This window comes from Loxodonta africana, chromosome 9, assembly GCF_030014295.1.
Source record: "Loxodonta africana isolate mLoxAfr1 chromosome 9, mLoxAfr1.hap2, whole genome shotgun sequence".
NCBI classification, from domain to species: Eukaryota; Metazoa; Chordata; class Mammalia; order Proboscidea; family Elephantidae; genus Loxodonta; species Loxodonta africana.
Window position 1 is genome coordinate 82,322,077 of NC_087350.1, and position 23,403 is coordinate 82,345,479.

General features: G+C 39.9%; 1 long non-coding RNA gene across 1 annotated transcript in view; it reads left to right on the forward strand.

Moving 5' to 3' along the window:
* The window catches only part of LOC135232463 (uncharacterized), a 71,263-nt gene extending 61,361 nt beyond the window's left edge, over positions 1-9,902 (forward strand). Inside the window, exons 2-3 of the long non-coding RNA XR_010323068.1 lie at positions 9,121-9,174; positions 9,636-9,902. This is a non-coding gene — a long non-coding RNA (uncharacterized LOC135232463). The remainder of the gene's footprint in view (positions 1-9,120; positions 9,175-9,635) is intronic.
* The last annotated feature ends 13,501 nt before the right edge of the window (positions 9,903-23,403 follow it).

The following is a 23,403-nucleotide window of genomic DNA, read 5'->3' on the forward strand; positions in this document are numbered from 1 at the left end:
TGTGAATGGTACCTCCTGGAGTTGTGCAACGTACTGTACTGGACTAGATAACCTACAAATTTTTCTACTGCAAATACTTAGAAACTAGATAAATAGAGCCAACATTCTTTAAAAAGCAAGACTGAGCTTGCCACAAAATAAAGTGCCAGGGAAAAAAGGGGGACTGAAATCCAGAAAAGTAAGTATATTTTAAAGCTGTTTTTGTCCTGGGTGAGCAAGGTCACTGTCAGTCTTAATTATCTAGTAACTTGGGTTTTAAGGTCTGCCGAGATGACACCTTATGAGACAGTGAGTTGGAACTAAGAACCCCTCATAAAGCCAGGAACCTTGAAGGACAATGTCATTAGTGAAGGGCGGCGGGGGTGGGGGGGGGTGGTGTCTAGAAGAAAAAGAAATCGACACACTGGCAAGAAAGTATATCTATCTTAGACTGGGGAGTTGGGAAGTAAGGAGTAGGGACCTCTCCTCTGAGAATCTTTAACCTCATGTGGTATCTGGTTCAAATTTATATGTCTTCCAAATTCGGTCTCAGTCAGTGATACCCCTGAGGCACCTGGCAGAAGCAAATACAAAACCCCTCTGGAGGAAGGCAATCTCAACTCAGGCCACTTAGAATTCCCACAAAGAAACACTCCCATAAAGAAAGCTCATCCTCTAAAGATGAGCTTATAACCAAAATTGAGAAAATAAAAACCAAAGAAATCACAACTTGCAAAACACAAACTTCTTCAACAGGAGTTCTGCTCAGACCCATGTGTTCTAGAAAAAGAAGGCTATGAACAGTTTCAACAACCAGCCTCACTGCACATGTTAAACTAGACACTCATTGGCTTACAAAGTCTAAGCAGTTCCTACCAGGGCCCTGTTTGTTGACTCCCACTCTAAAATCACTCCATAACAAATCCTTCTCCAATAGTCTTATAAGACCCAAGTGCTCAAGCTACTTCGGGAATTCATTTAATAAATTCATTTGGTCAGTGACTCCCTAGACTGGCAAGTTTCTAATACACAGTTTTGTCTTTTCCTTTCTTCTTTTCCCCTTTTCCTTTTAATCATAACTAATTATTTTGTTGGTATCCTGTGTTGGGCTTCCAAAACACTTGAGGAAACAATCCACTATGAGTAAGAACCAGAAGACACAATGAATAACAGGATTAGATGCCCAAGAATGCCAGATAATAGAATTATATAATAAAAACTATAACTACTGGTGGTCTGCAAGGCCACCATGGAACTGGCCTTCAATCTTGAATTCCTTCAGGTTTGCATTTCCTTGCCCCTCAGCTTCTGTTCACACTGGTCACTTTTCCTTTCATACAATCGCTACTTGTTTAATTCCTCCCCATATTTTAAGACCTAGCACAAATATTAGCTCCTCCAGGAAGTGTTCCTTGACTCCTTTAGCCAACTACCACCACTCATTTTTATTAATTCCTATATTAATTCCTATTATTTGTATATCTTATGATATTTTTTCATATTTTGCCTTATATTAAAGCTGTGAATTATGCTTACCTTCCTCCATTTCTGCCAAAGGTATGTTGTTCAAATTTTACAGGATCCCACCAAATATAAAAGTTGGCCCAGCCTTTTAAATAGTTATGACCAAACACCACAGCAATGGGGTCAACACCAATACTTTCTTTAGACTGTTAACACAAAAGATGACCTAACCAAAGGCTAAAGTAGAATGCCCAATAGGCCACATTGGAATCGATCAATGTACTAAAGACAGGTGTCTCCTTGTGACCCCTACATTAACAATGATGCCTAGCATATTAATAACATTTTATAATTTATTAATTGTCTTAACATATAATAATTTATTTTTATTTTCATAAGCATCCTCTAGGGTATGAAATATTATCTTCACTTTATAGATAAGAAAATTGAGGCTCAGAAAGGTATGAGGTCATGTGGCAAGTTTAGGACATGCTAGATCTAGAAACACGTTCTTTTGATGTCCAATCTGAGGTTCTTTTCACTGTCCTGAAGTACCCTTCAGGGAACCCTGGTGGCGCAGCTGCTAACCGAAAGGTTGGCCGTTTGAACCTACCGGTCGCTCCGTGGAAGGAAGTTGCGGCATTCTGCTTCTGTAAAGATTTGCAGCCTTGGAACCCCTATGCGGCAGTTCTACTCTGTTCTATAGAGTCATTATGAGTCAGAATCAACTTGACGACAATGGGTTTGGTTGGGTTTCAGAATTACCACTCCAAAGCACCCAGCACTCCAGGCTTTAGCAAGGCAAAGCTTCCCCGGAGACGGTCTTATCTAAATTGGCTTCCCTAGGAAGACTTACTTGCCATTCACCAACAGCAGAACAGGACGGTTGTTTACTTGAGTGTCATTTTGATGTCTTTTCTAAAATTACAAACGAAAATGTTCAGGAAATTGACATGTAGCAATCTGTATGTAAAAAAAAAAAAATGTAGAAGGATAATATTTGAAATACTACCCAATGTACTTTCCCTTTTTTGTAATTCTTTTTTTCTCCCTGAAGCCCTTCTACCATTAAAAATTGATTGCCTCTGGGGAGATGTTTGAAAGGGAGGTCAGAAAAAGAACCCAGGTAAAAGAGAGAGACAAAATCCTGCCTTTGAATATCAAAATCCAAAGCCAGGGGCAAGAGAACAAACAATTTAGGCCAAAAGCCACAGAGGAGAGAATACATGTCAGTAGACAGGACCACAAAGTTCCATATAAGTTGGTAGATATAGGGAAGCTAAGTGTTCTCAAGCATACCCCCACCCCACCCTAACTATGGTTAACATACGAAAGCTTCTACAGTGGATGCAGTAAGGAAAAAAGTCAGTATTCAAAGACCAAATAGAAGGGAGACAAATGCAGGGTATGTCCTGACGCCAGGACTCACATTAATCCCCTCCTTTTTTTTTTTTTTTTTACAGTTGAGAGTACTCCCTGGGAAAAGGGTAGGATTGGGGGAGGGGTTGGGAACAATCCTGAAAATATTAGAATATTTATCCTAAAGACACTGAGTTCTAAACCAGAAATAACTGGGTTACCCTGAATTGGCAAGTTAAGTTTCTAGCCCTTAATGGAAATTGATTGGGAGGCTGTTTATGAGTTAAATTGAGTTCAGCTATAGAGAAAGTTACTACATTTTTATACATCTGAATTGTGTCTGAAATTTAAACTACTACATGTGCTAATTCTGGTTTTAAAGAGTTATAGAGTTAAAGAGCTGATAAAACATCCTGCTTTCAAACTTTGGTCTAAAATTTATCCTGGCAAACTCAGAGGAACTCTCTTAGGGAAGCCAAGCAGATCAACAGGACTGGCTTCCCAAATCCCACTCGTGGGTGTGGTACTAGTCCTCAGCCTCACCTTTCTATGTCAGGTCTGCTGTAAGGAGCAAAGAGGGAGCCATGTAGCACTCGCTGTGAGCCAGTTTCTCCTTTCAAGGCTAGGAAAGGAGCCGACCTCTGTGTATGCCATGAGGTTTTTGAAAACCACAAGGTTCCCAGATGTACACACCTAATAGAATTCAATGTTGGAAAGGAAATAGGGAGAGTTGGGGAGGAAAAGGGGAATGTGGAGAGGATAGAAGGAAGAGGAAGGATAGGAGAAGGAAGGAGGAAGAGAAGATGGAGATAAAAATGGGAAAACAGGGAGAAGGATGAGAACAAAGCTGGAGAAAGCTAAGACGGGAGTAAAGGAACAGATGGGTTATTAAAGAGATGGAAGGAAGTTTGGAAGAGGGGCTAAAAGTGGTGGTGGCAGAAAGACAGAGAAAGGCTTTGTATTGTCCTTTCTAGCCATTATAGACCACCATTCTTGAGCCTAAGGGAATTACATATTCCTCTGGAATAGACAAGCAAACAAGAAAGGGAAATATCTCTTTCCATTCAGCACTTCTTAGCACTACGTAGTTCTAGGAAGTCCTTCTTGCCCCATAGCCTGACTAGGTACAGTGAGGGATTAGAGGTCCAGGAAGCCACTTCACCAGGTCATCGATGGCATCTTTCACTCCTGTGATGGACAGCACCACCATCAGGGGTACCACAGTTGAGTACCATGCCAAGGAAGATATCTGGGGAATCAACTGTGAGAGGGAAAGGAAGAAAATCTTAGGTCAAAAGCTTAAAGGACAATATATTCCCCCTGCTCCCTTACCCCCACCACCATTTTCACCGCTAAAGCTTCATAATAGGCTCAATTATCTGAGTTACTTGCCACTATTGTAGCTTTCATATGACCCCCAAAATATAAATAAACATTTTCCCAAGGGAGGAAGAAAGAGAGGAGGCTGTAAGTTGCCACCTCTCTGTCTTGAACTCCACTACTTTGTCTTGCTGGCAAAGGGCCAGATCTCTCCTAACAATGAAGGGTGCTGGGGGCAGAAGGTTAAGACTGGAGTTGGGAAAACGGCATATACTCCAAATCCCCTTCAGCACAAGGAAAAGTGAGACAATCTGTCCCTCTCTCCCAGTTTGCGTCTACCCTGCCCTGCTTCCTTGCCTTGTGTTCTAAATCATTCTCCTTCCTGAACACTCCTGCATGTTAACTTTCTGTTAGGGAGGCTAGGACAACATGGAGGAGTCAGTGGGTGCTGACAATATAAGACAGGATTACAGTTGTGGTTAGGGTGAAGACTCTGTGGCCTCTTATGGTCAAGTTGAACTGTGGCCAGGCAGCCATGCTGAGGAAGCTCCCCTTCCTTGGAGCCTTATCTCCTTCCTCTTGTAGAGGCTTGTTTTACACTGGCCAATCCTGACCACAGCTACTCTAGGGGATTGTCCTGAGACTCCAGCCATCTTTTTGCCTGTTGTCTAAAGAGGAAAGACATCTCTCAGCTTAGGGAGGAGGAAGGACTGATTACACAACCTGACCCCAGAAAGTTGATAAAATGTTCTGTGATAAAGATCTCAAAATGAAATACCTGTAAAAAAAAAAAAATACCTGTAGGCACAGCAAAATGAGGAAATATGCATTTGCAAGTCTCTGGAACTGTTCAAATAGGTTCAGGGGCAGGAAGTTAAAGAAACTGTATTTTGAGGTCTTGATAGTATTGTTCTGTGAGTAAAAGAAACAAGCACAACAAGAGGAACAAAAGACAGCTCAAAATTGGTTTGATTCACAGCTACCTTCACTTCCCACTCCCATCCTCTAGTCTTAACAAACAGGAACAAACCACTCAGTGAAATGGGTAAAAGCCACCTAAGTTCCTCCCCGCCACCACGGGGAGATAGGAAAGAAGTGTCTGATTTTCCCCTTTTGCCTGAGGCCTAGAGGGGCCTAGAGGATACAAAGACAGCAAGGCTGCTCAATATGGAACTTTCCTTTGGGGCACAAGTATCTTTGTCCTGGATAGAGTTCTTTGTTTATTGATGCTATTGATAATAATGATAATAAAATCAACAGTAATAAAAATTTATACTTACTGAGTACTTACTACGTGCAAAGCTCTGTTCTAAGCATTTTTTTAACTCATTAAATACTTATAACAACCCTAGCAGTGAATACTATTTTGTCACTTTGAAGGATGACAAAATCAAGGCATTGAGGTTATTTGTCCAAGACCACATGGTTAGTTGCAGAGTTGGGATTGTACAGTGCCTAAACCCCAGTTCAGTTGTGCAGCCATCCAAATGCTTTCCTTTCTTAGAATTAGACATCCTTCAGTTTCATCTTACCCTCTGGCCCTTAAGGTCCTTCTCAGCCCTTAATAGTAGATATTTTGCTCAACTCTGTTGCTGTTGTTGTGTGCCCATCAAGTTGATCTCGACTCATAGCTACCCTATAGGACAGGGTAGAACTGCCCCATGGGGTTTCCTAAGCTGTAATCTTTATAGGAGCAGATAGCCAGATCTTTTCTCCTGTGGAGATGCTGGTGTGTTCAAACCACCAACCTTATGGTTAGCAGCCAAATGCTTAACCATTGTGCCACCAGGGCTCCTTAGCTCAATTACTTATTCTGGTGGCATGGTTTTCAAGCTCTGATAAAAAAAAAAAAAAATTTTTTTTTTAAGTAAATCTTAGAATAAGTAACTGAAGACCCAAAGGTAGAAAGTAAGATGGTCCTGTCAATACCTTGAGATCAGGATTAAAGAAGTAGACAAATTCCCATTTTTAACCAGCAAAATAACAGCTTAGATGGGGCCTAAAACTATTCAGATCCTGTCAGGACAATTAGGGGCCAAGTGATTCTTCAATGCTGACAGTGACCAGTGTAGGAACCTTCAGTGGGCTAAGGTTGAAAGACAGTTCTTTGCTTTTAGGATCTGACATCCTTAAACATTGAGAGCAGCATGTGAAGGCCCACCAAACTGAGTTTGCCCGGTTAAAAAAGCTGAATTAGAAAGAGCTAGAGTTGAGCTAAAGAGCCCTGGTGGCACAATGGTTAAGCATTTGGCTGCTAACCATAAGGTTGGTGGTTTGAACACACCAGCATCTCCACAGGAGAAAAGATCTGGCTATCTGCTCCTATAAAGATTACAGCTTAGGAAACCCCATGGGGCAGTTCTACCCTGTCCTATAGGGTAGTTATGAGTCGAGATCAACTTGATGGGCACACAACAACAGCAACAGAGTTGAGCAAAATATCTACTATTAAGGGCTGAGAAGGACCTTAAGGGCCAGAGGGTAAGATGAAACTGAAGGATGTCTAATTCTAAGAAAGGAAAGCATTTGGATGGCTGCACAACTGAACTGGGGTTTAGGCACTGTACAATCCCAACTCTGCAACTAACTGCGTGGTCTTGGATGAATAACCTTAATGCCTTGATTTCTACCTTTGGGTCTTCAATTACTTATTTTAAGATTTACTTGTCCTATCAGAGCTTGGAAACCCTGGTGGCATAGTGGTTAAGAGCTACAGCTGCCAACCAAAAGGTCAGCAGTTTGATTCCACCAGGCGCTCCTTGGAAACCCTATGGGGCAGTTTTACTCTGTCCTATACGGTCCCTATGAGTCAGAATTGACTCAACGGCAATGGGTTTGGTTTGATTTTTAAGCCCAGATGGGGTCTGATAAAGTATCAGACCAGAAGATCTTCCCAGAGGTTACCTTACTGAAGCAGCTGAACCTAACTATTGATTTTCCATTTGATTTTTTAGCTAGTTAAGGTATTTTGGATTTCTTATCACTTGCATAGCGTTTGTTCAGGAAACAAAGACCAAAGTCATGTTGATTCTAGCCCAAGATAGACATACCAGTACTTTTCTACCAACTTGTCAACTACAGTGTTTTTTCTACTCTTAAACGTCAAACCAGAAGCAACAGCTCAACATCTGCTTAACTATGAACTTCCTTGGTGTTTAGTTCTTTAGCAGTAGTGATGAAATTAAAGCATGATAGTGGTGGAGGATTTTGGTTTGGGCTATTTATTTATTTGGGCAGTGAAACCTGACTGAAGGCTAAATGAGGAATAGAAAAGAACAGAAGGTCAAGGATATATTAGGAATTAGTAGTTAGGAGTTGGGAAGAAGAAAAGAAATCAGAGTTGAAGAAATTAGAGAAATATGAGAAAAATGAGAAAAGGGCAGGGCCAGGGAAATGAAATATTTGCTAAATGCATAAGAACCAGTCAAGTCTGTTTATTTACTCATTAACAATTTAGCATATATTTTTGAATGCCAGATATGTGCCAAACACTGTGATAAGAACTGTAGAGATTAACAAGACATGTATCCTTCTTTCAAGGGCGTAGTACTGTCTTTGAGAAAGAACACTAATTTTTAGCCAGTTCCCACAACCACCATGTAAGGTAAACAATACTATACCCATTTTACAGATAAGGGAACCAAAGATCAACAAAGTTAAATAACTTGCCTAAGGTTGCAAGGTTAGTTAGGGTCAGAGTTATTATTCACACTCAGGTCTATCTGATGCCAAACCTAGTTATACTGCACCACAATATGCAGGTCTAGAAGATAGAGAAGGGGGAAAACCTGCTCCCATGGCCACACTCTGAACACTGTTATTATATATAACCTTTCTGCCTCATAAATTTTAAACTGTAATATCCCACAGAGACTATATATATGTTTATATTTGCAGGGTTGCTATGAAACCTGTGACAGTCAGAACTCAAAAGGACTGGCTTGTTTTTCTGGGTCTCACAAGTTTTCCACCTTTAATGGTACAGTCTTACAGCTTTTCTATCTCTCCTTCTGGTGGAAAATATTTGAGCTGTCCTTCTCTGACAGGTTTCTGCCTTACACAGGTTCCGGCGTTTGCAGGTTTTACTGTATACACTTATAGCTATACACACAGATATATATAGCTGCACATGCATGAAATAACATATGTACAAAGGCATTGTTCGTCATTATAAAAGACTGGAAACAACCCAATGTTTATTTATAAGGGACTTATTAAATAAACTGTGCTACATCTGCATTGGAAATACTACGCAGCTGAAAAAAGAAGGAAAAAGCTATGTTCTGATTATGAAAACATCTCCAGGATATACTGTTAAAGTGCAGAAGTATAAAAAAGTAGGAAATTAAGAATATATATTTATATTTGCTTTATTTGCACAAAGAAACACCAATCAATACACAAGGAACTAATAAAAGTGGCACAGTGGCTAAGCACTTGGCTGTTAACCAAAAAGTTGGCAATTTGAACCCACCCAGTGGCTCCACAGGAGAAAAATGTGGCAGTTTGCTTCTGTAAAGGTTATAGGCTTGGAAACCCTATGGGGCAGTTCTACTGTGTTCTAGAAGGTCACCAAGAGTTGGAATTGACTGGACAGCAATGGGTATAGGGAGCAGATGTAGGAAGGATGGAGTGTTACAGCATAACTTTTCAATACATTCCTTTTTATGAGCTACTAATTCATAAAGAGATAAATAAGCAAAAAGTCAAGAATCCAATAGAAAATGGATAAAGATCATTAATAGGTAATTTCCAGAAAAAGAAATTAAAAAGTTAACATGAAAGATTATCAATCTTACTCGAAATTAAGGAATGGCACATAAAATGTCATTTTTCAGCTAAGAGGCCTGGCACATATTAAAAAGATTGATAATACCCAGTTTGGCAGGAATGTGGAGAAATGGAAAGTCTCTACTATAGGTAGAAATATAAATGTGTATAATCTCTTTAGAGGGAAACAGATGTAAAAAATTTAAATGTGTTTTCTTTTTGATTCAGGCAATTCACTTCTAGGAAATTCTCATAAGATACATTCACAGGAATGTGCTGAATGTAAGTATAATGGTATTCATTCAAGACCACTTATCATAGCAAAACACCGGAAACATTTTATATGTTCATCAATAAGAGACTGGCTAAATAAAGGCATACAGATATAAGGGAAAACTATGCTGCTATTAAGTAACTGAGGTAGATCTATATATACTAAGTGAAAAGAGAAAATTGTGGAACTATGCTTTCATTTGTGTAAGAAAAAGCACATATATACATTATATGCAGATAAGATATAAATTTAGCTATATAGATGGATGTCATGGATTGAACTGTATCCCCCAAAAATGTACGTCAACTTGACTAGGCCATGATTCCCAGTATTGTGGTTGTCCCATTTTGTGATCTGATATAATTATCCTACTGTGTGTTGTAAATCCTAACCTCTAATGAAGGCAAGATTACAGGCAGTTATGTTAATGAGGCAGGACACAATCTACATGATTATACTGTATTTTCAGTCAATCTCTTTTAAGATATAAAAGATAGAAGCAAGAAGAGAGGAGAGGGACCTCCTGTCACCAAGAAAGAAGAGCCGGGAGTGGAGCATGTCCTTTGAACCTAGGATTCCTGCGCTGAGAAAATCCTACACCCAGGGGAAGACTGATGATAAGGACCTTCCCCTAGAGCTGAGAAAGAAAGCATTCCCCTGGAGCTGGTGCCCTGAATTCAGACTTCTAGACTCCTAAACTGTGAGAGAATAAACTTCTGTTTGTTAAAGTCATCCACTTGTGGTTTCTGTTACAGCAGCACTAGTAAGACAATGGATAGGCAAACATGCTGGAAAGATGCACACCAAATTGTTAAATGTGGTTACTTGGGGAATAGAATTAGAGCTCTGAGCTCTTGGGCAATGCTATAATATTAAGATTGTAAGCACTAAATGAGGTAATGATTTACAGTTTTAGCCTAGTACGTGACATAGTTATTATAAAAAGTTATTATTGTTATTTTAAAAAAATACTAATAAAATTTCTAAAAATAAATCTTCCCGTCTGGGCTGTGGGTAGGGGATGTATTTTTAATGACGGTGATTAGATTCTATGACTATGATTTTAAGCTTTTCTTCTGTGGCTGAGTAAGATAATTTCCTAGACACTATTTGGTTTATTTATTTGAAGTTGTTGCATATGCTGTGTATAAAGCTGTACTTGTGCTCTCTTTGCACTATTACTTTAGAATTAATTTATTTTCTAGGAGTTCTCTATAAAACCCAACATCTGAGACATATTTTCCCCTGAGTATAGGTCACTGGATTAATTTTGGGTTCTGAGCTCTCACTGCACCAGCCCTCAATGTATAGGAGCCTGAGAGAAAGTAGAATCTATGTTGAAGGATCCATATCTGCAGTAGATTGCCTGTTGTACCAACAAGGTGGAATATTACAGGAGAATACCAACTCCCTTATGAGATGGCTGGGGCCTGATACTCACTGGATATCCAAACATAGTGTTGTATTCTCTGTTGTTGGCTTGCAGTCTTCTCTCTTGTTCTGAAAAAGAGGAGAGAAATGATGAGAGGGATGGCCCTCCGTAGATCAGCCTGGGCCACTGGGTGCTAGTGAAGACTTCATTAGATCCTCACACTTTATCGTTGAGGATAGCTGTCTACGAAGTTTTGTTTTTTTATTCAAAGAATTGAGAAATATAATAAAAATGGAAACTTCCAGGTAGTCAAGCTTCTAGAAGCAAAAGGATAAGAAACTCCTGAGGAGTTCTCCATCCTTAACACTTCTACTGATTCCTAGACTATGTCTCCACAGACCACAGAATGGCCTGTGGTTTATCGCCAAACACAGAAACCCAGCCCTGCCTCATAAGTCAGTTCTAGCACCTTGTCTTAAGAGATCTGAAGTGCTTTTCTAAGCTAGCCGTTCTTTTCTTTTCTTTTTTTACTGTGCTTTAAGTGAAAGTTTACAAATCCAGTCAGTCTCTCATACAAAAACATATATACCTTGCTATGTACTCCTAGTTGTTCTCCCCCTAATGAGATAGCACACTCCTCCTCTCCACTCTGTACTCCCCGTGTCCATTCAGCCAGCTCCTGTCCCCCTCTGCCTTCTCATCCCCTCCAGACAGAAGCTGCCCACATAGTCTCATGTGTCTACTTGAGCCAAGAAGCTCACTCCTCATCAGTATCATTTTCTGTCTTATAGTCCAGTCCAATCCCTGTCTGAAGAGTTGTAAGCCAGCCATTCTTAATCTTGCTTAATGAAATATAAATTAATAAATCATTACTGAGCATCTACTGAATAGACGATAGCAGTTTGCTGGATGCTGTGGGTGGATAAAAAGATGAGTATGACAGAATCTCTGACTTAAAGGGACTTACAATTTGGTAGGAGTGAGCCTGATAACTTCCAGTTAAATCAGTTGCTGTTGAGTTGACTGCAACTCATGGTGACCCCATGTGTGTCAGCGTAGAACTGTGCTCCATAGGGTTTTCAATGACTGATTTTTTTGGAAGTAGATTGCCAGGCCCTTCTTCCTAGGTTCCTCTGGGTGGACTCTAACTTCTAACCTTTCAGTTAGCAGGCAAGCACCTTAACCATATGCGCTACCCAGGGACTCCTCATCACATCAAAACATACAGGCGTTACAAAACTGAGTGTGTTACTGTATTAGAAAAATCTTTAAAAATTTATCACTAGATTTTTCTGTCCTGAATGAAACATTCCTGTAGTATCTTAAATTCTTCCTTGGCTCAACAAGCATTTACCATATATCAAGATTCCATATATCAGGCCTCATGCTAGGTCCTAGGGTTACTGGATGAGGAAGACATCATCCCTGACCATTTTGGAACTCCTATTCCTAGTGGGGAAGACAAACATGAAAGAAAATTTCAATCTTATGTAAGGACAGGGATGGATACAAGTAAGCACTGGGTGTTGGAGGTGCACAGACGAGGGGCAGTTAAGGGATGGGGTGGAAGGCAGGGAAAGAAGAACATGGAAGTGTTTCTGGGGGAGAAGATGCCTGAATTATTCTGCTGATATGGAGCTGAGTGCTACCCAGTTCTCTTAAGCCTGGATCTTATACCAAACAACCTGGAATTTAGCCTGAAGGTTGACCCTTAATACTTTCAATAATTCCTAGACTATGTCTCCAGATAATTTCTCCTCAGAGCATAAAAATAATTTCTCCTCTCAGAGCATAGGCCCAGGTAAATCCTCTGCCTCTGGGTTGTACTGAATGTCTATTTGAAAGCTCTTCTGGCCCTCTAAGGTACTCCTTAGCTCATGGCTCTGGAGATTAGAAAGAAATTTCCTTCCTTGGTCCTCAAAGATTCTCCCCTAGGCTACAAGCTCCTACTCTGATCTAGATCTCACTCCCTTCACAGCTCTTAGAGGAGTCTCTGAATCGAGGTCCTGACAACCCAATCCTGAAATAATTTTCTTTATTTTTTGGAATATAATTCACATAAAATTCACCTCCTAATTGCAGGAAACCCTAGTGGCGTAGTGGTTAAGTGCTCTGGCTGCTAACCAAAGGGTCAGCAGTTCAAATCCACCAGGTGCTCCTTAGAAACTCTGTGGGGCAGTTCTACTCTGTCCTATAGGGTCGCTATGAGTCTAATCGACTCGACAGCACTGGAATTTAATATAATTCAGTGGTTTTTAGTATATTCATAAGGTTGTGCAACCATTACCACTAATTCCAGATTATTTTCATCACTCCAAAAAAGAAGCCCCGCACCAATTCCCACAAAACCCAGCAACCATTAATTTACTTCTGCCTCTATGGACTTGCCTATTATGGACATTTCATATAAACAGAATCATAATATGTGGCTTTTTGTGACTGGCTTCTTTCACTTAGCATAATGTTTTCAAGGTTCGTCCATGTAGCATGTATCAGTAGTTTAGTCCTTTTTTTTTTTATACTGAGAGAAGTTTTTACCCAGCAAATAAGAAATTGGCAGCAAAGACAAGAATCACAGGATTTTATCAATTGATACAGAAAAGGCATTTGACAAAGTTCAACACCCATTCATGATAAAAACTCTCAGCAAAATAGGAATAGAAGGAAAATTTCTCAACATAATAAAGGGCATTTATACAAAGCCAACAGCCAACATCACCCTAAATGGAGAGAGCCTGAAAACATTCCCACTGAGAACGGGAACCAGACAAGGATACCCTTTATCACCATTCTTATTCAACATTGTGCTGCAAGTCCTAGCCAGAGCAATTAGGCTAAAGAAATAAAGCACATCCAGACTGGTAAGGAAGAAGTAAAAGTATCTATATTGGCTGATGACATGATCTTATACGCAGAAAACCCTAAGGAATCCTCCAGAAAACTACTGAAACTAATAGAAAAGTTCAGCAGAGTATCCGGATATAAGATAAACATACAAAAATCAGTTGGATTCCTCTACACCAACAAAAAGAACATCGAAGAGGAAATCACCAAATCAATGCCATTCACAGTAGCCCCCAAGAAGATAAAATACTTAGGAATAAATCTTATCAGAGATGTAAAACACTTATACAAAGAAAGCTACAGTACACTTCTGCAAGAAACCAAAAGAGGCTTACATAAGTAGAAGAACATACCTTGCTCGAGGATAGGAAGACTCAACATTATAAAAATGTCTGTTCTACCAAAAGCAATCTACACATTTTAATGCAATTCTGATCCAAATCCCAATGACATTCTTTAATGAGATGGAGAAACAAATCACCAACTTCATATGGAAGGGAAAGAGGCACCGGATAAATAAGGCAATACTGAAAAAGAAGAAAAAAGTGGGAGGCTTTACTCTACCTGATTTTAGAACCTATTACGCTGCCACAGTAGCCAAAACAGCCTGGTACTGGTACAACAACAGATACATGGACCAATGGAACAGAATTGAGAATCCAGACATAAATCCATCCACATATGAGCAGCTGATATTTGACAAAGGCCCCAAAACAGTTAAATGGGGAAAAGACAGTCTTTTTAACAAATGGTGCTGGCATAACTGGATATCCATCTGCAAAAAAATGAAACAAGACCCATACCTCACTCCATGCACAAAAACTAACTCAAAATGGATCAAAGACCTAAATATAAAATCTAAAACGATAAAGATCATGGAAGAAAAAATAGGGACAATGTTAGGAGCCCTAATACATGGCATAAACAGTATAGAAAACATTATAAAGAATGTAGAAGAAAAACTAGGTAACTGAGAGCTCCTAAAAATCAAACACCTATGCTCATCCAAAGACTTCACCAAAAAAGTAAAAAAGACTACCTACAGACTGGGAAAAAGTTTTTAGCTATGGCATTTCTGATCAGTGCCTGATCTCTAAAATCTACATGATATTGCAAAAACTCAACTGCAAAAAGACAAATAACCCAATTAAAAAATGGGCAAAAGATATGAACAGACACTTCACTAAAGAAGACATTCAGGTAGCTAACAGATATATGAGGAAATGTTCATGATCATTAGCCATTACAGAAATGCAGATCCAAACTACAATGAGATTTCATCTCACTCCAAAAAGGCTGGCATTAATCCAAAAAATACAAAATAATAAATGTTGGAGAGGCTATGGAGACACTGGAACACTTCTACACTGCTGGTGGGAATGTCAAATGGTACAATCACTTTAGAAATCGATTTGGCACGTCCTTAAAAAGCTAGACATAGAACTACCATACGATCCAACAATCCCACTCCTTGGAATATATCCTAGAGAAATAAGACCCTTTACACGAACAGATATACGCACACCCACGTTTACTGCAGCACTGTTTACAATAGCAACAAGATGGAAGCAACCGAGGTGCCCATCAACGGATGAATGGATGAATTATGGTATGTTCACACAATGGAATACTACGCATCGATAAAGAACAGTGAGGACTCTGTGAAACATTTCATAACATGGAGGAACCTGGAGGCATTATGCTGAGTGAAATTAGTCAGCTGCAAAAGGACAAATATTGTATAGGACCACTATTAATAAGAACTTAAGAAATAGTTTAAACTGAGAAGGAAACATTCTTTTGTGGTTACGAGAGAGGGCAGGGAGGGAGGGTGGAAAAGGGCATTCACTAATTAGATAGTAGATAAGAACTACTTTAGGTGACAGGAAAGACAACACACAATACAGGTGAGGTCAGCACAACTGGACTAAACGAAAAGCAAAGAAGTTTCCTGAATAAACTGAATGCTTTGAAGGTCAGCGTGGCAGGAGCAGGGGTCTGGGGACCATGGTTTCAGGGGGCATCTAAGGCAATTGGCATAATAAAACCTGTTAGGAAAACATTCTGCATCCCACTTTGAAGAGTGGCGTCTGGGGTCTTAAACGCTAGCAAGCAGCCATCTAAGATGCATCAATGAGTCTCAACCCACCTGGATCAAAGGAGAATGAAGAATACCAAGGACACAAGGCAATTACAAGCCCAAAGACAGAAAGGGCCACATGAACCAGAGACTACATCATTCTGAGACCAGAAGAACTAGACGGTGCCCGGCTACAACCGATGACTGCCCTGACAGGGAACACAACAGAGAACCCCTGAGGGAGCAGGAGAGCAGTGGGATGCAGACCTCAAATTCTCATAAGACCAGACTTAATGGTCTGACTGAGACTAGAAGGACCCAGGTGGTCATGGCCCCCAGACCTTCTGTTGCCCCAGGACAGGAACCATTCCCGAAGCCAACTCTTCAGACATGGATTGGACTGGACAATGGGTTGGAGAGGGATGCTGGTGAGGAGTGAGCTTCTTGGATCAGGTGGACACTTGAGACTATGTTGGCATCTCCTGCCTGGAGGGGAGATGAGAGGGTAGAGGGGGTTAGAAGGTGGCGAAATGGACATGAAAAGAGAGTGGAGGGAGAGAGCGGGCTGCTTCAGTAGGGAGAGAGTAATTGGGAGTGTGTAGCAAGGTGTATATGGGTTTTTGTGTGAGAGACTGACTTGATTTGTAAACTTTCACTTAAAGCACAATAAAAATTATGTATATATATAAAAAAGAAATTAGCAGCAGAAAAAAATGTAAGCAAAATTATATTAGGTAATAAAAGCCCCCCCCGCCCCCGCCAAAAAAAAAACAAACTCATTGCCGTGGAGTCAATTCTGGCTCATAGCGACCCTATACGACAGAGTAGAACTGCACTCAAAGGGTTTCTAAGGAGCAGCTGGTGGATTCGAACTGCTGACCTTTTGGTTAGCAGCCTGAGCTCTTAACCACTGCACCACCAGGGCTCCAAATTAGGTAATAGGAAGTATAAAAATACACAATCATTACTCTCATAAAACATTGTATTGGTTTTTTTTATCGTGGTGAAATACCCGAAACGTAAAAATTTACTATTTTAAAGTGTACTTTTCGTATATTCACAATGTTGGGTAATCATCACCTCGATGTAGTTCCAGAACATTTTCATCACCCCAGAAGTAAACCTCGTATCTATTAAGCAGTCACTTCCCATCCTCTTCCACCCCTAGCAACTACTAAACCTTTCTGTGTCTATGAATCTGTCTATTCCGGATAGGGACAGATTACCTAATAAGCAAGGTAAACACATGTTTAGGGCATCAACAGGAGTGCCAGTTGTCCAAAGCAAAGACCCATAGATGCCAAGCATACAGGACACAAGGAAAAGCAAGTGCCACAGTGGAAGGGAACTAGAAAGACACTAAATGAAATTAATACCAGCTCCAGTGTGTGAGAAGATGCCAGCTGGAAATAGGATTCACACAGGGTTATGAGGGCACCCATGTGCAAGGCTGTTTAAACTATGCTGAAGGCATCCAAGAAACTAGTGCAGGCTTATCCTGATGACTTAAATACAAACCTTTATGGAGAAGTGCGACATTTTCATTCTCACATGAAAACTAAGTTTACGGATACAGGAAAGACAAATTTTACTCATGTAGGCATGCATGACTCCAAAATACAAGATAAAATACAAAGCATATTTCCCAATGTTGAAATTGCTTTATGCATATTCCTAACTTTAATGATCACAAATTGCACAACAGAATGCCCATTTTTGTCCCTAAAAGAGACTCAAAAACCCTCAGGGTACAACAATTATTCAAGAAAGACTTGACTCATTGTCCTTATTTTGTATGGAAGTAGATATTGTTCAGCAGCTTAATTGTGACGAGATTATTGAATTTGTAAGAGCAAAGAATAGAAAGAAATGTTTTTACTTATGCTAGAGATGAAAGGTTTATCTAAAAATAAAATATAGCAATTTGTTATAATATTTGTTTTCTGGTCATTAACTTTTATGACATCTTTTCATTTGTACATTTATAATTATAGCATTTATTACAAAACAAGCATCAAAACTGAAGTACGAGCTGTTTAAAGCAGAACTGGTGAAAGTCAGTTTTTCATTGTGAGAAAACAACAGATTGACTGTTGAAACAACTAAGTTCACTGACTCATTTTCTTTGTTGTAGAATATGTGGCATATTCTTTTTGTAGAAAATGTTGTGTATAGTAAAAATCTTAGTACCTTCCATCCATTAAAAATTTTATGATCCAGTTCATCTCATTCTGCTAAAATGGCATACGCCACTTTTGCATTCAATCCCTAACACTATAAAAAAAAAAGTCGGATTTAAAAAGAAGTTACATCATGGATAGCTAAGACACACACATACACACACACATATATAACTCATATAACCTGTTTGAATGTGTGAGTAAGCAAAGGAGGGGGCACCACAGATTATCAATGTTTAGGGCCCTAACTTGCCTTAATCTGGCCCTGATTCAGGATTATTTCATATAAATGGAACCATACAATATGTGGTCTTTTGTGATTGGCTTCTTTCACTTAGCATAATGTTTTAACAGTTTATCCATATTGTTGCATCCATCAGTCCTTCACTCCTTTTTTATGGTTGAATAATATTCCACTGATGGATATATCACATTTTGTTTATCCATTCATCAGTCGATAGACATTGGGTTGCTTCTACCTTTTCGCTATTGTGAATAGCGCTGCTACGAGCATTTGTGTATAACTTTTGTGTGAACATATATTTTCATTTCTCTTTGGTATATACCTAGGAGTGGAACTGCTGGATTATATGGTAGTTCTATGTTTAACTTTTTGAGGAACGGCCAAACTTTTCCAAAGTGGCTGCACAATTTTACATTCATACCAGCAATGTATGAGAATCTCAATTTCTCCACATCCTCACCATCACTTGTTATTGTTTGCCCTTTAATTTTAGCCAACCTTTAAAAATTGATTCAAGAAGTCTAGGGTGGAGCCCAGACATCTGCATTTTAATAAACTCCTCAGGTGATTCTGATACATAAGGTTAAAAACAACTGCCTGGCACATTTATCTTGTGGCTGTCATCAGAGAGAAATTCCTACTTTATAGCCTATAGTCTGCATTCCAGTGAGTCACATAAGTATACACAGTATTTGTGTATCCATGTACATGTGTGTGTATTCTGGGTATACAACACATTTAGATATGCGGCATGGATACTGTCATGTACTGAATTATGTCCCCCTGCCCAAATGTATGTATCAATTTGGCTGGGCCCTGATTCCCCCATATTGTGTAGTTGTCCTCCATTTTGAGATTGTAATTTTATGTTAAAGAGGATTAGGGTGGGATTGTAACACCACCCTTACCCAGGTCTCATCCCTGATCCAGTGTAAAGGGAATTTCCCTGGGGTGTGGTCTGTACCACCTTTGATCTTATAAAAGATAAAAGGAAAGGAAAGCAAGCAGAGAGGTGGGAACCACCAAGAAAGCAGTGCTGGGAGCAGAGCGTGTCCTTTGGACCTGAGGCTCTTGCGCGGAGATGCTCCCAGACCAAGGGAAGACTGAAGACAGGGACCTTCCTCCAGACCCAACAGTGAGAAAACGCCTTCCCCTGGAGCTGATGCCCTGAATTTGGACTTTTAGATTACTTTACCGTGAGAAAATAACCTCTTTTTAAAGCCATCCACTTGTGGTATTTCTGTTACAGCAAGACTAGGTGACTAAGACAGATACTTTTATCCTATTTCATTTAGTTAGAGCAGAAACCAAAGCATCAATTCTCTACCAACTTCTGAAGGCTCCTGCTAATGGTGGCTCCGAAGAATGGGGTGGGGATTGAGCTTTCCCATAATCTCCATTAAGGATTCCCCTATTCTTTGATAAGGACAATGAATGGTTTTTCAATCTTATGTAAAGTGAGGAAACCCTGGTGGTGTAGTGGTTAAGTGCTACAGCTACTAACCAAAAGGTCGGCAGTTCGAAGCAACCAGGCGCTCCTTGGAAACTCTACGGGGCAGCTCTACTCTGTCCTCTAGGGTCGCTGTAAGTCGGAATTGACTCTACGGCAGTGGGTTTAGGTTTTAGTGGTTTAGTATGTAAAGTGATATGCAGGTACAACATCACTCTTTCTGTGCCCCAGGCCTTTCTTGTAAAGAAATCCTAGAGATGTTATTGGTTCCAAGTCACCGTTGCCCTGGTAAGAATTGTTTATTTGGTTTCAAATATCATTGCTAACACTTTCCACAAAGAAAGAAACTACAACTGGGAATGAGTAAATTTCTTATTGAAAATATGTAAGGGGTCAAAGTCTGAACACTAGCCAGCGAAAAGGCAGAAGGAACTATGAGGAAGCAACTTCAGGGATTTACACAAATTGTGGGCAAGGTGCTAGGATTGCTCAGGTAATGACATTGTGGTGTTTGGCTAGGTTTACTGAAGGACTTGAGAGTATACAGATTTGGATTATGTATAGATTAATTTGGACAGAGTTGACATTTTTGCATTATTAGTCCCCCCTCCAGGAACATACATCCCTATGGGAGACCACAGCATGAGATGGTATTCTCTTGAGAAGCTGCTCCTTTGTGCATGATGATCATGTCTCTATAATCATCTTGCCAGCAATTCACAAACAAGCTACTACGAGTCTTCCTTGGGCTAGGTTTACAACCCAGTTGTGAAGCTTGTGTTCTTCCGGATTAGTGCATTTCTTTCTCGTTATATTTCTTTCTTGTGATTACTAGGATTAACTGAATAAAGATGAAGAAGTTGTATATAGATATGAGATGACCCTGAAAGATGTTTTATGCCTTGTATTTATTGGTTAGTGGTTTATTTACAACTCTGTGATACAGGAGCTCCTGCTAACCATTGTAGTTAGTTTTCCAAAGCAGTGGTATATAAATGGCTCATATAATTTACCTGCAAATCTAGGATTTAGGCTGCTGCACACCCTAAGCCCTTTGGGAAGTGACATTCTCAGAGGCTCATATAGCTGCTGATTAGGGCAAAGCACCAGGGTACTATTGGTGATTCTACCAGTGTTGAGCTTGTCTAATCCCCGGACAGACTAATTTTCTACTGCGTTCAAACTCAATTTACTATGGCACTGGTAAGTAAAATCAGTCTCTCCCATGCCATTTGCCCCTTCAACCAGACCCAACAGACCAGCACAGTCTCTCTATTTATTCAAAATATTATTTTATGACCCTGGATAAAGTCCTAATATTGTCTAATCAAATTTCATGTTTATTAGTAAATTTAAACCTAGATATCACCGATTAGTTTTTAATTTACCAAAGGTCTAACTCATTTCCTAGCAACTCATCTGCGTATAGCAGGCCATTCTCTCGAAGCCCTCCAGCTCTGAGGGATATGCGGAGTCCAGGCTGTGCACAGCAACTGAACACATGCCTCCCCTGTTTAAGAGTAAAGTAAAGCAGACAGATCCCAAAGCTAGAGCCTGCACCAGTAAAGACAAACTAAGACTCCAAAGTGGGGCAAGATTAACTTTCACCTAGTTCTGGCTCTTTGATGCCAGAACCTGCCATGGAAGAAGAGGGAGGAGAAAGCCAAACAGATTTTCACCAAGAGGGGAAAAGGAATTGAGGGCTAGAAAGTCAGATTTTATAAGAGGCCTCTACAGGAGAAAAAGCAGAGAAAAATGGCTTTTGGCAGACAGAAGGGAAAACTTCAGTTTGCATAACCATCTAGGAGAAGACACTAGAAGTCTGAAAGAGAAAGAAGACAGGCTTCAGAAAAGGAAGGAGACAGTAATGTTTGAGATAATAAAGGCAGGAAGAACGTTTTTGGACCAGATTAAAAAAAAAATTCAAGATTTCATAGGGTTGGTGAATACTGTTTGAATATTGGTAAGTGGAGAACTACATGCTTTCCCCACTACTTGTTAGTTCAAAGTTTATTCAAGTTTGGCTGAAACAAGAGTGACAAAATAAAAATTATGGATGAGGGGTTAGAACTACAGAAGATTAGAAATTATCTTAAATAAGAAAGTCTAGGGAATGGTCTAACTGAAGAGATCCCTGCTATGAAATTCAAGGCAACAAACATCTAGTTCTCTAGCCTCCTGTCTAGGCACCCAGGGTCTAAAGGACACACTCCGCTCCCAGTACTGCTTTCTTGCTGGTATGAGGTCCCCACTCTGCTCATTTCCCTTTCCTTTTATCTCTTGTAAGATAAAAGCTGGTGTAGGCCACACCTCAGGGAAAATCCCTTTACACTGGATCAAGGATGTAACTTTAGTAAGGATGTTACCATCCCACCCTAATCCTCTTTAATATAATCTAATCTTGCCTCATTAACCAACGGCAGAGATTAGGATTTACAACACATAGGAAAATTACAATCACGAAATGGAAGACAACCATGGAATACTAGGAATCATGGCCTAACCAACTTGACATATATTTCCAGGGAACACAATTCAATCCATGACAATTGGGAACTAAGAATTGAGTCTACAGCCTATTCAGTGAGGACCTGGTTTCACAAGCACCTGTGCTGAGAGCTGTCCTGGAGGTAGTAAAATCACTGAACACCTTGATAAAGCAAGGCAACTTGGTGTTATAAGATGTGCAGCAGAGTTAAAACTTAAAAATATGATAGGCTCCCATACTGGCTAAGAACATGGACAATTGAGTCAGGCTGCCAAGTTTCAAATCTCAGTTCTCCACTTAACAGCTCTGTAGCCTTAAGCAAGTTACTTAACCTCTCTGAGGCTCATTTTCTTTATCTGTAAAATGAAAATAATAGTAATATCTACCTCATAAGGTTATTGTGAGGATAACTGAGGTAAGGGTACATAAAGCATTTTAGAACAATTCCTAGTACATAAAAAATGAGATTCTAGACTGGGCTCTGTCACTAAATTGTTAAATGATCTAGGGCAAGTCACTTTCCATTTCTGGGCTTCAGTTTCCTCATGTATAAAATGGGGATAGTAAAACCTACTTTATATGCTGATGTGAGGGCTAAAAGGGATGGTAAATGTAAGGTGGCTACATGATTCCCAGTACATCGAGTGCTTACCGGAAAACCAAAAGGGAAGAACACAATCACCGTTTTTCAAGCTGAAAGAACTGAAGAAAAAATTCAAGCCTTGAGTTACAATAGTGAAGGATTCCATGGGGAAAATATTAAACGACGCAGGAAGCATCAAAAGAAGATGGAAGGAATACATAGAGTCATTATACCAAAAAGAATTAGTTGATGTTCAACCATTTCAAGAGGTGGCATATGATCAGGAACCGATGGTACTGAAGAAAGTAGTCCAAGCTGCTCTGAAGGCATCGGCGAAAAACAAGGCTCCAAGAACTGAGAGAATATCAATTGAGATGTTTTCAACAAACAGATGCAGCACTGGAGGTGCTCACTCGTCTATGCCAAGAAATATGGAAGACAGCTTCCTGGCCAACTGACTGGAAAAGATCCATATTTATGCCTATTCCCAAGAAAGGTGATCCAACCAAATGTGGAAATTATCGAACAATATCATTAATATCACACACAAGCAAAATTTTGCTGAACATCATTCAAAAATGGCTACAGCAGTACATTGACAGGGAACTGCCAGAAATTCAGGCTGGTCTCAGAAGAGGACATTGAACCAGGGATATCATTGCTGATGTCATATGGATCCTGCCTGAAAGCAAAGAATACCAGAAGGATGTTTACCTGTGTTCTATTGACTATGCAAAAGCATTCGAGTGTGGATCATAACAAATTATGGGTAACACTGCAAAGAATGGGAATTCCAGAACACTTAATTGTGCTCATGAGGAACCTTTACATAGATCAAGAGGCAGTTGTTCAGACAGAACAAGGGGATACCGATTGGTTTAAAGTCAGGGAAGGTGTGCGTCAGGGTTGTATTCTTTCACCATACCTATTCAATCTGTATGCTGAACAAATAATCCAAGAAGCTGGACTATATGAAGAAGAACAGGGCATCAGGAT